Raw genomic sequence first — 16913 nt, 5'->3', positions numbered from 1 at the left:
TCTTGACTCTAGCTGCATATGTATCAAAAGATGGCCTAGTCGGCCATCACTGGAAAGAGAGGTCCATTGGACTTGCAAACTTTATATGACCCAGTACAGGGGAACACCAGGGCCAAAAAGTGTGAGTGGGTGGGCAGGGGAGTCGGGGGGGGGGAGTGTATTGGGGACTTTTTGGATTGCATTGGAAATGTAAATGAGGAAAATACATAATAAAAAATTAATTAAAAAAAAGAAATAAGTGAGATTGATACATATATAAGGGTCTATTATAGCATGTGATACATAAAGAGTGACATTATTAGCATGAGTAAAAACAGTTATATAAAAAAGGGTCAAAAGCATATTAAAGCCAATATCAGGAATGGACATTTTGCATTTCATTTCATGTGAAACATTTTTCATAGTATTAAAATCCATTATATTTTCAAGTATGTAGGTCATAATGATAAAATTAAAGAAAAAGAATTTTATCTCCTTTTGTAGGGAAATAAAAGAATTAGGCAAATATCAAGATCAAGATTTACTGATGTTTTGCTTTCTCTAAGTTATTGAGGAAGAGAAAAGGAATTTATTTCCAACACCACTATATATGCTCCACTAGGCAGAAAGATGTACAACTGTTTAACAGAGACAAGGTGAAGAAGGACTACACTTAGGAGTAGGAAGGAAACCAAAGAAACTGGTAAACACAAAAAATGAGAAAAGAATAGGGTCTCAGGGTTACAGGAAAACACTGTCAAGAGACTTCAGGGTGGAAGTGAGCAAATTCTGAGCAGGCAAGGGTCATCCTACGGATGAGGGCTTTATGGGTGCTGTCTTAGTTAGAGTTACTATTACTGTCATAAACAATATGGCCAAAAGCAATGGGTAGAGGAATTATTTGTTTCAGTTTACAATTGCTGTCTAACATTCAGGGAAGTCAGTAAATGGGAACTGAAGCTGAGGTCCCGGAGGGCTGCTACTCACTGGCTTGCTCCTCATGGTTTGCTCAGTCTGCTTGCTTATAACACCCATAACCACCTGCCCAGGGGTGACCCCATCCAAGTTAGTTGTGTCCTCCCAGTAACCAATCAGTAACCAAGCAAATGCCTCACAAGCTTGCCTACAGGCCAAATTGATGACGACATTTTAAAAAGTCAGAACTAGAAAATATTATCCTGAGTGAGTTATCTTAGACCCAAAAGGACATGCATGGTGTATACTCACTTACAAGTGGATATTAGCCAGAAAGTACAGGATATCCACTCTACAATCAACAGACTCAAAGAAGCCCAAATAACAAGGGGGGGGGGGACCAGGTGAGGATAGTTGAATCTTTCTCAGGAGGGGAAATAAAATAGATATCCGAGTTGGATGGAGGGAAGGAACTGGATAGGAGAGATGAAGAGTAGGGGAGTAGGCTGGGGGAGATCAGGTGTAGGGAAAGCAGGGAAGAGCAAAGGAAAATCAGTGGTGTGGGTGCCATCTCTAGGGTGTGCCTAAGACTTGGTGGTTGGGGAAGGCCCCAACATGTCTGTGGAGACTACTCTACTAAGACTCCTAGCAGTGGGTAATGAATATGAATCCTGAAGTGGACATTTCATGTAGCCAGTCAGGTCTCCCAGTTGAGGCATTAGGAGGACATTAACCCACTCATAAAACCTTTGACCCAAAACATCTCCTGCCTACAAGATGTGCAGGGACAAAGATAGAGCAGAGAAGGAGGGATGGCCAACAATGATTGGCCCAAACAATCATGGTCCCAATGATTGAGACCCATCCTATGGGAAAGATCTAATCCCTGATACTATTATTGATACTCAGTTCTGCTTGCAGACTGGCATAACTGTCCTCTGAGAGGTGCTACCCTGCAGCAAATGGAAACAGATGCAGAGACACACAATCAAACATTAGATGGAACTAGAGGAGTTTTGTGGAAAAGTTGGAGGAAGGATAGAGAGAACCAAAGAAGACAGGGACTTCATAGTAAGACCAACAAACTCTACTAACCTTGACCCTTGGTTACTCCCAGAGACTGATCCACCAGAACCAAAGAGCATGGACTGGACCTAGCCTCCCACACGGATGTAGCAGGCATGAAGCTTGGCCTTCATGCAGGTCCACCAACAAATGGAGAGGGGCTGTCCTTGAATCTGTTGCCTGCCGGGAGATTCTGTTCTCCTTACTGGACCATCATGTCTGACATCAATGGAATAGGTTGTGTCTTGCCTTGCAGTGACTTGATGAGTCAGGATGGAATTATACCCAGGGGGCATTCCCCCTTCTCAGAGGTGAAACAGAGCGTGGGTGGGGGTGGGGAATCTGTGTGAGATGATACTGGGAGGAGAAGGGCTGCTGATATTGGAATGTAAAATGAACAACCAGGGAAGTAGGGGGGAGGGTATGGGGGACTTTTGGGATAGCATTGGAAATGTAATTGAGGAAAAGATGTAATAAAAAAATACTTTCTCTTATAAAAAACAAAACAAAACAAAACAAAACAAAAAACAAACAAGCAAAGGTGCTTCCTAGTAAAATCATGACTTTGGCAACTGTACACATATCTGTTCAATAGTATAGTTGAATAAGATTCATTTATCAGATGGTAGCAGGGAGGCTCAGAAATCTTTCACACATAACAACAATAATATTGTGGATATTTCCGTAGTGGTTATTATGTTCAAGATCCGGTCTTAAGTGCTCTGCATGCATTCCTTATTTATACTTCATAATTTATTGAAGAACAAACAATTTCAATCTCTGTCTCACAGGTAAGGAAACAAAGTACACTGCCATGAGGAATTACCTCCACAATGCGAAAGAGCTGGTGGTTGTAGAAACCTCAGAGTAGGTAGTATAGATTTCAGACCATGCTTCTTCAGTCCAACTGGAGCAGGAAGAGCCAGGTCTTCCTCATTTTGTTTGCTTGTTTTGTTGTTGCTTGGATGTTTTGTTCATTTTATAGTTATTTTACTCTCTCCCCTTTTAATGTTAATGACTTTATGCTTGTATGCACTGCCTTGCAATTCTGTTTTGTTCCTTTTATTTTCATAGTGCTCCTGCTGAGACCCTTACTCACACAGCTCACCCTGTCCTCCTTTCATGCCATGTGTGTAAGTCATTCAAGTCTCTATGTCTTTGTGGTTACATATCCACTCCATATCCACAGGGCAGTGTTTGTAGTGCTCCCGCTGTATATCACCATGCAGCCTAGGCTATCTCACAAGAGCTGTAGATCTGGATTCCTTACCCAGACCTTGCAAATAGAGGCATGCTAAGATGAAAGAGAGTTTACAAGGTAGGTCATAATGGAGAGACAGACAAAGTGACAGAAGGACAACTGATAAATGGAGACCCACAACACAAAGAATCAACTGTTTGTTCCTGCAAGGTACAAGAAGTTGAGGAAAAGACAGTGTATGAAGTTCCCAAAAGCCAGCACAGGGGCATTGGCAACCATGAGGGGGAGGCTGAGGAAGTCACAGTGGTTCCTACACATGGATTTTGAATATGGGACTTGAGGATTTGAATACACCTTGATTATAATTCTGAAAGATTTGCTACCATCTCAAAAAAATGTCCTTTGGCTTCTATCAATTGAACAGGATCTAGGCAAGTAAACTTTTATATGCATCATTTTATTTAACCTCCACTTACAAGCTATGGTGCAGTGCTATCATTATCTGCAAATTACAGGTGAAGAAATATAGAATCAATTAGCTTAAATAATTGCTTAATATCACAGTGGGTGACAGTGCTGATCCTGACTTCTAATCTTACTGTCCTTCAAGCTACTGAGTCACTTTGAATTTCTTTTTTTACCCAAGAGAAAAGAAAACCAGGCTTTAGGTTTGCTTTTGGTGCATGGTATATGTGCTTGTGTGTGCATGGGTGTGTGTGAAGACTGGAGGCTGAAGACAGTGCCAATAGGAAACTGGGACCCGCTTTTTGACACTGGCTATACATAACATAACCCCAAGATCCTGCTTGGAATGCCTGGCAGGAAAATATAATTCCAGTGTCCTGAGATATGTAGCAAACGGTGCACACTGGGTAGGCGATTGAGAAAGAGACATATAAGAATAATTTTGAAAGAACTTGATAATATTAATTTATTTCAAAGCTGAGAGAAAGGATTAATGAATGGTAATACTTCAGTACTTATTAAATTCTTGATTACCTCCCATAACTTGAAGGCAAGACCCTCTTGCTAAACTTATTCTCAGCTCAGACATAGGAGTGTGGGAAATCATGCTGGAACTTAGTGGGTATTTCCTCTCTGAGGAATAGTTGTTATAGTATCCAAAGGAGCTATGCAAGTTGCCAAAAGAGGACAGCAAGCAGTAGTCCTACCTAGCTATAAAACCTATGAACACAACAGTGACTAGCATGGCAAGATAGCCCCAAATGTACAATCATGGCACATACTTAGGGTGATGAACTGCTTTCTAAACATCCCCTAAGATCCTCTCTATAGGAGAGATTTCATGTTTGGGACAGTAAACCTAGCCAACTACTCAAGGCTCTTGAGAGCACAGAGGCAAACACTTCATTCCTAAACCAGTATTATTCTGAACTATAATCAAAATATTTATGTTCTCACAGTAAGTGTATGTCTTTTACCTCTCATAGAAGAAGCTTTCACTTGCAGAAGATTGAGACCATTATACAAATTCATAGTAGGTTAGATAACATATAACTGAATATGGAATATCCATCCTGAATTAACTAATGACAAATCCTACACTGAAGGCTCAAGAAATAGGGAAGATGGGGCAGAAAGATTGTCCAGACAACCAAGATATCTGCTATAAAATCATATCTTCTATATATGATAGGGAAGGTATCCATGAAATAAAAATTATAGTTGCCTAAGCAAGACCTGAATCCAATACCAGGTGGCATTCCAACATGATTAGGGAAATTGCATATGGCACCACCCCTGAGATGAAGAGTTACAAATTAGTCTTCTCTAGGGATGAGCCCCTGATCCAGTCTCAAGTGGTCAACTTTAAATACATTCAAACATGAAAAGTACTAAGTAGACTCAGTAGTATGTGTGTGTGTTTGTTTGTGTGTGTGTGTATGTATATGTGTGTATGTGTGTTTGTGTGTGTGTGTGTGTGTGTGTGTGTGTAGCAATGATTAAAGAAGGGCTTATGACTTGAGATGAGGGTGTGAAAAGTGTTTGACAAAACTGTGTACATACAGTATCCACTCACACAAGAAATTCTTAAAGGCTTCAAATAAAAAAAATACCTTGTCTATTCTAAAAATAAGTATGCAGGAAGTTCTGCTAAATCAATGTCGATATAAGTCCTCACTGTGCTTGCAAAACCACACTTGGCCTCTAAAGGCCATTGGACTGAAATGCTCTTACAGAGTCTATTTAGTTTCCATATGCTCTCCTGAATGTTTAAAGGATACTCAACACTGTGTTAGAACTAGCATCTGAGAGGTAGGAAGTGCAGGCTACTTGGCAGGAAAGGACTGGGCAGCTCCGAGGTTCCTCCATTGAGCCCACCAAACACCAAGGCACTTTTCTGGGTACCAGATTTCCCAAATTTGTGATTCTGAAGATTTTGTCAAATCTTAACTAAAGTTTTTCCCAACTCTGGAATTACTAAGCTTGCCTTGAGGAGACGAGGATTGGCAGGAACCACCCAGGCCAACTAGGTGCTGATATGATGAACGAATATGTGATGGAGAGGTGGCAAAGGTGGAAGAGAGGAGCAATGTATGGGCTGTGGAGAGAAGCAGAACTGGAGACATGAAGGTAATGACAGTTGTGAGAGAGAGCTGAGGTCTATAGTGGAACTGAATAGGGTCAAGTGGTGGTGTGCATCTGCTTGCACACTCAGTCCTCAAACATGTCACCTGGCCACAGGATCACCCTGGCTCTGGGCAATGATGGAGGCCTGAGATATTGAGCTGTCCACTTCCTGGATTGGATCTCCTCAAAGGATCACTTGTGGTCCATGGTGCCACTGAGGGCCATGTGGTCAGTGGTCCTGATGAGGCAGGAGAACAGGATAAGGTTCAAGGCTTGTGTTATCACTTAATGCCATGTGGATGTTTGCAGTCTATGTCCTGTTTTGAGGCCATGGTGATGTTCAGGTCTGTGCTGCCACTGAGGCCAAGACTGGATCTGAGGTCCAACTGCAGCCAGGGTCTATATTGATGTCTATGATCTATTTTAATACCAAAGGCCCTACAAATCTCCCGGGTCTATGCTGTTGCCAGGGACCATATTGATGTGAGTGTCCCATGCTTGAGTCCATGTTGATGCTTGTTGTCTGGGCTGCCATTCATGTCCTTGTTTGTGTCTGTGGTTCTACTGTGGCCTGGACCATGTTTCTTTTCTGTACTATTAATGAAAACCACGTAGAAGCACATGGTGTGTGCTCACACTGACTGTAAAGAGCAACTGCTTTGGTTCAATGAATACAGATGCCCAGTTGAGAAAGTGGGATAGTGGGGCAATGGAAGGCTTCTGTGACAATCCTTACCCTCACCCCAACCTCCACTTCTATTAAACAAAAAAACAGGTAACAGCCTAAACAGAAACCATTAAAGAGAACTCTTAAAAAGTGTGATGAAAGTGATGAGGATGCTGAAGTGTATTGCTCCACAATTGATGACTTCCAGTAGGGGTATGGGAGGGAAAGGACTCAGTTCTATTTAAGGGGAAGGCCACTGAGAGTTTGACCATGCTCCAGTGATATACAGATAACACAGATGGGAGGGCTTTGCTGTTGTTGTTTTGTTTTGTTTTTGTTTATTTTGGGGGGGGAGGTAACAAGGATAGGTGTACACATGGAAGGACTGGGAAGTGAGTGTGATCGGAGTGTATTAAATTTGAGTGAAGAATCAATAAAAACATTATGTTAAAGACAATTACTAGAGATTTCTTCCACTGCATACAGATAGGTGTGATTATTTGCTAGAAATCCACTATTCAAATTTATTGTTCTGTTATTTCCGGCCTTCAGTTCCTATCAGTCTGGTAGACTGGGCTGCCCAGTGATGTAAGTGTGAATAAATATTTAATACCAGAAATTGTGCAAATATCCCTCAGGCTTTGCAGTCTAACCACTGGAATTTATCTGAAAGAAATTAACAGGTACGGGAGCAAAGATTCTTTCAAGTGTATCTACGTAGCGCTCATTACAATGATAAAATAGTCACCTCTAACTCTGCAACCTTAAGGAATCACTTTAAGCTCATCACAGCAGGCTAAGCATTATAGCCAGGCTGAAAATCCTTGAGTCCACAGTTATGGTCCCTGGCTTCCAGTTCTCACAGTGTCTCTTATATGTGATACCTGGGCCAATAAATACATTCAGCTGGGTATAGCTAGGTGATTTGATAGCTGTGGAACTTAAATGACACAGTACATATTATGTTTGGTTTTAATGTCAACTTGCAGCAAATTAGAATCATCTGAGAAGGAAGCATCACCGGAAGAGATGTTCTATTGATACGGACAGGGCCAGCCCAGTTGTGGGTGTTACCGTCAAGTAGCAGTCCAGATTATTTTTTCTTATAAAAAGGTATTTCAAAGAGAAGGCCGTTCTCCCTTTTCTGCCTCCCACATGCCACACACTTGATTTGTCCTTCTGTTGTTGCCACTAGTGATGCCTTCATTAATAGCCTTGTAATTTCCTAGTTTTCTCCGTGGATTGGAGACCAGTGGCTATCTGGGAATTTTATTTGTTATCCTAACACCAAATAGAGAGTAAGGAGGCACCCAGCCTTGTGGGATGAGTAGCTCAGGGCTGTTGGCTGCCCTACCCTTTCTCCAGTGATAGACAGGTTTTGTGGGGCTACTCTAGTTGAGGAATTAGCCTCAAAGAATGGACAACCAGGTTCTTTGGGGCTCAGGTGTGGTTTTGTTATCACTATTTTAAAGCCCACTTAATACATTTATATGTATATATACATATTCACCCCCTTGACTCTGTTCCTTAGAGAACCTGACTCAGTGTTGACTGGCACAGAGAAAATCCTAAATAAACATGTTATTGATATAATGTCAACATTAAGAATAAGAGCAGAAATTTAGGTTAAAAAATTTAGACCTTTTTCTTCAGCAATTTATAAAACAAAAAGTACTGCAGAAGCCTACCAATATTTACTTATGCAAATAAAACATGAAAAGATATAAATGAATATGTCAACATTTGCTATATGTGCACAGAGGGATGGTGAGTGCTTTTACCATTTCTCATTTGTGTTTTATTATCCAATTTTTCCAACTTTCCTTCAATGAAAACATATTACTTTTATATCAGAAAATATAAAGCTAGGAAAATAAAATAAATCGCATGGCATATATTGATCCATGGGCTGAGTTAAAAAGAGCTCAGTAGAAGTTGTTTTTATCAGTATGTCAATAGTTCCTGAGGCTAGTGATGCTAATGCCACCAAAAAGGCCATGGGGTATGGGGGGAGACTTAAGAGACTTGTGCATTCAATAGGAAGTAATAGAATCTGAGGTTGATGACAGGAACAACAAAATCAATGTCTGTTTGAAACAGAAAAGTTGCATTTTAGCAGTGAGACCACTGCCACTGAAGAAGAGGCTGTTTGTAATAATTTTTAAAAGTAATGATTTCACTTTGAGTTAAATATACAGAGTAAAAGGAATTCGTTTCTTATAGTTGCTCTGGAGTTATTTCTACTTCAAGTGCGATGTTAGAGGGCATCTCAAGGTCTGGGCAGGTTCAGCCTCATGAGATCAGGCTGAGAAACACCCATCTTGTTGAATCTTAAGACACCCAAGACCATGTCACTCATAACTCATTATATACATTTATATATCAGTCAAAGATAGGTAGCTCCAATAGTAGTTCCTTGTCTGATTATTTGTTTGTTTATTTAATGTTAGTTTTATGAGACAGGACTTCTCTCCACAGGCCTGGCTGTCTTGAAATTTGTTTTGTAGATCAGGATAGCCTCAAACTCAGAGACCTGCCTATCTCTTTCTCCAGTGTTAGAATTAAAAGTGTGTGTCACTACAGTCCTGTGTTTGACAAGTTCAGTCTTATTCTTGTATTTTCAATGCCCACCTTAGTTCCTGACCCAAACCAAGCATTTACAAAATATTCAATGAGTGTTAAATAAGCCACTTTCTGTCTTAGAGACTCAATAACAATATCCATACGTTTATTTGGGATTTCAAACTAGATTATAGAGTTTCTAATATTTTAAGATAACAAAAGCTCTCTTTTTTTTTTTTTTTTTTTTTTTTTTTTTTTTACAAGTGAAAGCTGAAGTTAAATGTAGAGACTACAGAATTAGGAAATGAAAGCAGGCAGGGTTCTAGTGTGTGTTGTGGACTGAATAGCCGAGGGTCCTTCAGCTACACGTGAAGCATGATACTACAGTGCTTGAAGTTGGAATTTATGGAAGGTGATCAGTCTAGATCACATAGTGAAGGTGGGCCCCACGATCTGTCAACACCTTCAACTCTCAGCTTGCAGAACTGTAAAAACAGATTTATGCTGCTTTATATATTTGGTTTATTGTCTTTTGTTCAAGAAGCTCCAGGTGATTAAGACAACTTAATAATTTCCTTCCTTACCTACTTGTGTGTGCATAAGCACACACACACACACACACACACACGTTTTCCTAGGAATTGAGTTAGGTTCTAAAATTCAACTGTGTTCTAAGAGAGTTGAGTCTGAAGACTTGTCAATGTCTAAAAATCTTTAACATATCTCCGTCTTTCCATAAGGACTATATATAGTTTTTCCCTTTCCAGTTTCCAATCCCCATCCTCTTAATCATGACATTACATTGTCATTAGTCCATTAGCTCATTTCTCTTACTCTTTGGCTTGTATTGAAGAAGTGCAGGCATATTTCCAAGTGATTTACTGAGCACACATGAAAATATTCTTGCCCCCTTGCTTGTCTGTACATACCAATCTTGCCATGAGACCTCCATGCAGGTCTTTTTCTTTCTCCCTCACTGTGGATCATAAACTCCTCAGTCTAGTCACTGGCCATTTCCTGACTTCCCTGCTGTTTTCTGATCTTCTGCAGCTCTCAAGTGGAAAACATTGAGACCCTCTTCTGCCCATGTAATTTTTTTTCTTCCTCCCCACTTATTCCTCCTCTGTGTTTGCCAAAACTTTACTTTTATCCAAATGATTTCAATTTATTTCTCAAAAACTAGACTGAAATCTCCTGAAATGGTTGCTACAAGATCACTTCAACATGCATATCCCATATCACCTTCTCCAGGACCTTGTTTCCATTTGACAACAAACTTCAACTTGGCTTGATTTCTGAGGCTTCCTGAATTTGGTTCCTTTTATTTGCCTTGTCATTTCTTCATACTGAAAATTAAACTAGTGTCTAAAGTTACTTTTGTCTGTCTACCTGCTGAGATAAACAGGGGCAGTATTGGATATAGTGGGAAAGGAAAGTTTTCTTATATACTGGTGAAAAGAGATTAGTACTTTTATCAAAAAGGGTGGTGGTTTTTTTAATAAAACTAATTTTTACATATTTTATACTCAGTAATTCTACATATAGATTTTTTACTTTTTCATGCATTTTCTAATCTTTGACTTTTTTGAGATTATAATATAATTATATCATTTCCCTTTCCTTTCTCTCTGAATTCCCCCATATAATCTCCATTGCTTTTTCAAATCCATTGCATTTTCATTAAAGATATATATTTATATATTTTACTTGTCATTAAATATATCTATTCAATGAAAAATGGCAATAACTTTACATGTGGATATCTATCTATCTATCTACCTATCATCTATCTATCTATCTATCTATCTATCTATCTATCTATCTATCTATCTATCTTCTACACATATGGATCTCTATCTATATATTCTCTACATATGGATAGATATCTATATAAGTACCTATATAGATATATATCTATATATGTATCCACATATAAAACTTTAACTTTAGGAAATAATCTGACCAATTTCCAAAAGTTATGACCAACATATTACTTCAAGCTTATCTAGTCCAAATGAATGGCAGCAACTTACACAAGAGAGTGCTGCAGATATGTGACTATAGAAAGGAAGTTTCTTTTTTATCTTTCATTATTAATAACCATGCATACTTATAATTTGTCCTAAAATTTATCACATAATTTCCATAATTAACTAATTAACATTATTTAGTACATGTGAAATATTTTAAACTAAATGTTGTTCTTAGGAGAAAAAAATATATAAACAGAATAGCAAATAAACTTTCATAAACCGTGTAAAAATTAAGTAATAAATTGAGGGAATATTTTTAAATATACTAATGTCGTTAACTTCAGAATATAGAACATACATATATATATATGTATATATATATATATATATATATATATATATATATATCAACAAAACTCACCTGCTAAACAGCGAAATGGCATAAAAATGTCATTCAATGTAAACTATTGGCAAATGGTTCAGAAATTTACAAACAAATGTTGATAACAGGTATGACAGATGCACACAAGAGCAGGTGCATTTTGTTGGGATGGACAAGAAGTTAGCAGGTGGGAGAGGAAGCAGAGTGTCAAATGGCAGCCTGCATCTTTCACTGCTAATGTATCAGAATGCAGACCTCCAGTGTTTACTACTGCTTAGGTAAGAATGAAAGAAAGAGCAGATGGGAGTGGGTAGGTGCTTCAGCTGTCAACAGTGCTGAAAGCAAACCAATAGCTTCATGCCATAATAAATGTCATTAACCATCTCTGTTTCAAACACCTATTTTAAGTTAAGGCCACACAAAACAGTCGCTAACTGACTTAAAATTAAAAGTCACAGTGGCAAAATGTATCCATGTTTCCTTATTGATTTACAAAGTCAAGCATCATCCTGGTCAAGATGCAGTTTTTCCTTGCAGCTTAATAAAAAGCCTCTCGAGTGTACAGATAGACAGGGGCAAATCCTGTGCTCTTTCTTGTGCACACTCTGATGTTTCCACGTGTGCTTCCTGCTCTAGGAAACCCTCACCGTTTCCTCCTGACCCCTCATTCTTTGGGCTATTGCTCTGAGGAAACAATCCCTAATCTTTGTCCTCTGTTCTTAGGTATTTTTGGGAAGACATAAGAAGGTGGATGTGAGAACATTCCCCATGGAATAAACACAGTTTCCAACTCAGTTTTGAATGTACATCAAAAGCCGTATGATATGTGATCCCATAATTACATTTTAAAGAATTCATCTATAAAAATAATTAAGGATGACTACTAATAGTCATGGGAGTGTCCACTGCGATGTTGTTTTGAGTGACAAAAATGTGAAAGTCCATGCTACCAGATAGAAAGTCACCGAAGATATTTTTCTATATTTAGTCAATGCGAAATTACAGCTGTGTAAATTAGGTAATATCATTGGAGTGTTCATTTTTTTGAAAATATTTGGACCAAAATTGATGGTAATTCCATATTCATTTTAAAGCCTGAAATTTTCACATACATGTAACAAATAATTTGAGAATGATATTAAAATCTAATCACAAAATTAATTTAAGCTTAATATACAACATATATACATATATATATATATAATACTCACATATATACCTATATATACATATGTACATATAATCTGAAAGGAACTCTGTGCAACATCTAGTATGCCTGCAATTTTAGTAATGTGTGGGATTCTTTATGTCTTTCTATATGTTATTGATAAAAATATTTCATAATTTAGAATATGAAGTGTTCTAGTTTAGCTGTCTCTGAAATATATTCAGAAGATACTAATTAAATTGTAAGCAGAATAGTTGACAGAGATTCTATACAATCAATACAACTCTTGGATTTCCATAAACAAAGCCAAAGTAAAAGAACCCCATGCATTTTATGGGAAAACACATGATTCTCAATGAACATTTTCATTGGCTCAGTAAAAGAAAAGACACAGACACAACTGTGTAATGACACCAGGAAACTATATAAGTATTAGCTCAACAAATGAATACATAGAGAAGAGGTACTTAAGAATTATAGGGAAGACTAGCTGTTGTGTTTTATAATACGTGGTGGTATAATATGTCAGGAGGGAGTACTCTAGTGTGTCATGTCAAGGTGTCTCCCAGTCAAGCCATGCTACAAAGGCATAGTAAGAAGAAGGTTTATTGGTGGGAAGGTAAGGGGACCTGGAAGAGGGATAGAGGCAAAGAAATGGGGACAGAGAAGCACAGAAAGAGAAGAGAGAGGAAGATGCTGGCTAGAACAAGGCAGAGGGGTGGGGAGGGAGGGAGGAAGAGAAGGTGGTTGAAAGGAAGGTTGGGAGGGAGGTTGAGAGAGAGAGGGGAGGGAAGAAAGAGGGAGAGAGAGGGAGAAAGATAGAGACAGAGACAGAGACAGAGAGAGACACAGAGAGACACAGAGAGAGAACTCCGAAGTCGAGCAGTTCTTATACACATGTTGACTCACAGAGATTCCAGCTGTTGTTAGGTAGCTGTTGGGTGGAGCCTAGAGGAATTTCTAACATTGGCTATATGTTTGCATGCCAGTGTATTTAGAGACTGCAAAGCACAGGCTTAAAGAATTGGGTAGAGGACACAATTGAATTGTAGTTGTTGTTGTGGTGGTGGTGGTGGTGGTGGTGGTGGTGGTGGTGGTGGTGGTGGTGTTCTGGTGATTGTGAACCAGCATCAAAGAAATATAAGCTGGTCATGGCAACCCTAGTCTCTTCTAGAGTTTTGTCCTCTCTACTAGAGTTCCAGTGGCTCCTTTGTGTCTGCCTGCCAGTGAAAATATCCCTGCATTCATAACCACAACTAATACTGAACATTTAGGACAAGTTTACAAGGAGAAACTGAAGCACAAAGAGCAACATCATGAAACAACATAGGTGGCCTCTAAAGACAATGTATGTGTGTGTGTGTGTGTGTGTGTGTGTGTGTGTATGTGCCTGCGCATGCGTGCGTGCGCATGGGACTCTCCCCTTTTTTATTCTACATTTTTTTATAAAGTGCAAGCAAAGAACAACCAATACATCCTGTTCTTAAACATGTGGGATTGTTTTGCTGACAAAATAAATAGCCATACCTCACACATAGCCTTCCTAAGCTAGTGCCTATGTGAGAAGCCAACTAATGAGTCCTTAACCCTCCCAGCCTCTAAGTTTGCTGCCAAATGGGAATGAAACACCTTCGGTGTTGGCTCCTCTTGTTAATAATCATGAGTGTTTTCTAGCACCCCTTTTGAATGGTGCAGTGTTTGGTAAAAATGCCTCGTTGGCCTCTGAAACCTCCTACTTTTAATATCAAACTTATCTTACTCTTTTCACTTCCTTGGTCTGTGAGGAATTGCTAGCCTTGTGTCTATTGTCTATGAGCATTGAATTTTTATTTACTGACACAATGATTTTTTTTTTGTGTGGGTAGTTTTGGGATAAGAATAAAGGTGATCTATGATTCATTGCACAGGGATGAATATCTTGAAACTCAGCTCCCTTCACACAATTACGTGATTCCAGACTACCATCCGAAGCATAATAAATCAATATGGTGAAGTCAATATAAACCCTCAAATGGAAAGAAAAATAGCTCCTGATAGAAATGCACACAGGAGTCTGTGCAGGAGAGCAGACGGGCCACAAAAGTGACATAGCTTCTGGGACAGAGTCCCTTTCGGGCTTTCATCTTCAGCCAGGAGGCCAAGCTGAGCCCCAGAACTCTGCATACTTGCCTGTAGAGAGAACTCTGACAACTGAGATTCAGGAGAGAGTTGGACTCCCAGGAGGGCTGACAGAGGCTAAGAAAATCACAGGAGAAACAAACTCCAGACAGTGACAGCTATAACAACTAACTCCAGACATTACCAGATGGCAAAGGGCAAAAGTAACAATCATACTAATAGAAACCAAGACCACTCGGCATCATCAGAACCCAGCACTCCCATCACAGCGAGTCCTGGATACCCCAACACACTGAAAAGCAAGATTTGGATTTAAAATCATATCTCATGATGCTGATAGAGGATTTTAAGAAGGACATTAATAACTAACTTAAAGAAATATAGGAGAACACAGCCAAACAGGTAGAAGGCCTTAAAGAGGAAAGACAAAAATCCCTTAAAGAATTACAGGAAAACACAACCAAACAGGTGATGGAATTAAACAAAACCATCCAAGATCTAAAAGTGGAAGTAGAAAAAATAAATAAAACCCAAAGGCAGACAACTCTGGAGATAGAAACCCTAGGAAAGAAATCAGGAACCATAGATGTGAGCATCAGCAACAGAATAAAAGAGATGGAAGAGAGAATCTCAGGTGAAGAAGATTCCATAGAAAACATCAGCACAACAATCAAAGAAAATGCAAAATGCAAAAAGATCATAACTCAAAACATCCAGGAAATCCAGGACACAATGAGCAAACCAAACCTATGGATAATAGGAATAGATAAGAATGAAGATTTTCAACTTAAAGAGCCAGTAAATATCTTTGACAAAATTATAGAAGAAAACTTCCCTAACCTAAAGAAAGAGATGCCCATGAACATACAAGGAGACTACAGGACTCCAAATAGACTGGACCAGAAAAGAAATTCCTCCTGACACATAATAATCAGAACAACAAATGCACTAAATAAAGATAGAATATTAAAAGCAGTAAGGGAAAAAGGTCAAGTAACATATAAAGGCAGACCTATTAGAATTACACCAGACTTCTCACCAGAGACTATGAAAGCCAAAAGATCCTGGACAGATGTTATACAGACACTAAAAAACACAAATACCTAGCAAAACTCTCAATTACCATAGATGAAGAAACAAAAGTATTCCAAAGCTAAATTCACACAATATCTTTCCACGAACCCAGCCCTTCAAAGGATAATAAAGGGAAAACAACAACACAAGGATAGAAATTATGCCCTAGAAAAAGCAAGAAAGTAATCCTCAACAAACCTAAAAGAAGACAGCCGTAAGAAAAGAATCCCAACTCTAATAACAAAAATAACAGGAAGGAGCAATTACTTTTCCTTAATATCTCTTAATATCAATAGACTCAATTCCATCAATAAAAAGACATAGACTAACAGACTTGCTACACAAAGAGGACCCAACCTTTTGCTGCTTGCACGAAACCCACCTCAGGGAAAAAGACAGACTCTATCTCAGAGAAAAGATTGGAAAACAATTTTACAAGCAAATGGTCCAAAGAAACAAACAGGAGTAGCCATTCTAATATCAAATAAAATCAATTTCCAACCCAAAGTTATCAAAAAAGAAAAGGAGGGGCATTTCATACTCATCAAAGGTAAAATCTTCCTAGAAGAACTCTCAATTATGAATATCTATGCTCCAAATGCAAGTGCAGCCACATTTATTAAAGAAATTTTAGTAAAGCTCAAAACACACATTGCACCTCACAAAGTAATAGTGGGAGACTTCAACATCCCACTCTCATCAATGGACAAAACCTGGAAAGACAAACTAAACAGAGGCACATTGAAACTAGCAGAAGTTGGGTTCCAGGACTCCGCCGAACTTAGGAACTTAGTCTGCACAGGTAAGAGTGTGCACCACAGAAGCAGACAGCCTCTGGGATAGGCGGGAGTCACAGAGCTGCTGAGGCAGCACCCTTTTCGGGCCGCAGACATCAGCCCACCCTCCCAGCCAGAGGACAGGAGTCCACCCTGCACGGGAGCTCTCTGCCTCAGGAGCAGGGAGCACCATCTTGGTTCCTGGACTCCGCCGAACTTAGGAACTTAGTCTGCACAGGTGAGAGTGTGCACCACAGAAGCTGAGAGCTTCTGGGACCTGCCAAAGCAACACAGCATCTGGGAAAGGTCCTGTTTTGGGCCTTCTTCTTCGGCCAGGAGGAGGTCCAAACACCAGATATCTGTGCACCTTCCCTGTAAGAGGAGAGCTTGCCAGCAGAGAGTACTCTAACCACTGAAACTCAGAGGAGAGAGCCTGTCTCC

General features: G+C 39.3%; 1 protein-coding gene across 3 annotated transcripts in view; it reads right to left on the bottom strand.

Annotated features, from left to right (window-relative positions):
* Positions 1-16913, bottom strand: part of LOC110291392 (EGF-like and EMI domain-containing protein 1) — a 562504-nt gene that overhangs the window by 53753 nt on the left and 491838 nt on the right. The window lies entirely within an intron of this gene.

This window comes from Mus caroli, chromosome 3, assembly GCF_900094665.2.
Source record: "Mus caroli chromosome 3, CAROLI_EIJ_v1.1, whole genome shotgun sequence".
NCBI classification, from domain to species: Eukaryota; Metazoa; Chordata; class Mammalia; order Rodentia; family Muridae; genus Mus; species Mus caroli.
This window is presented reverse-complemented; position numbering and strand designations above follow the sequence as displayed.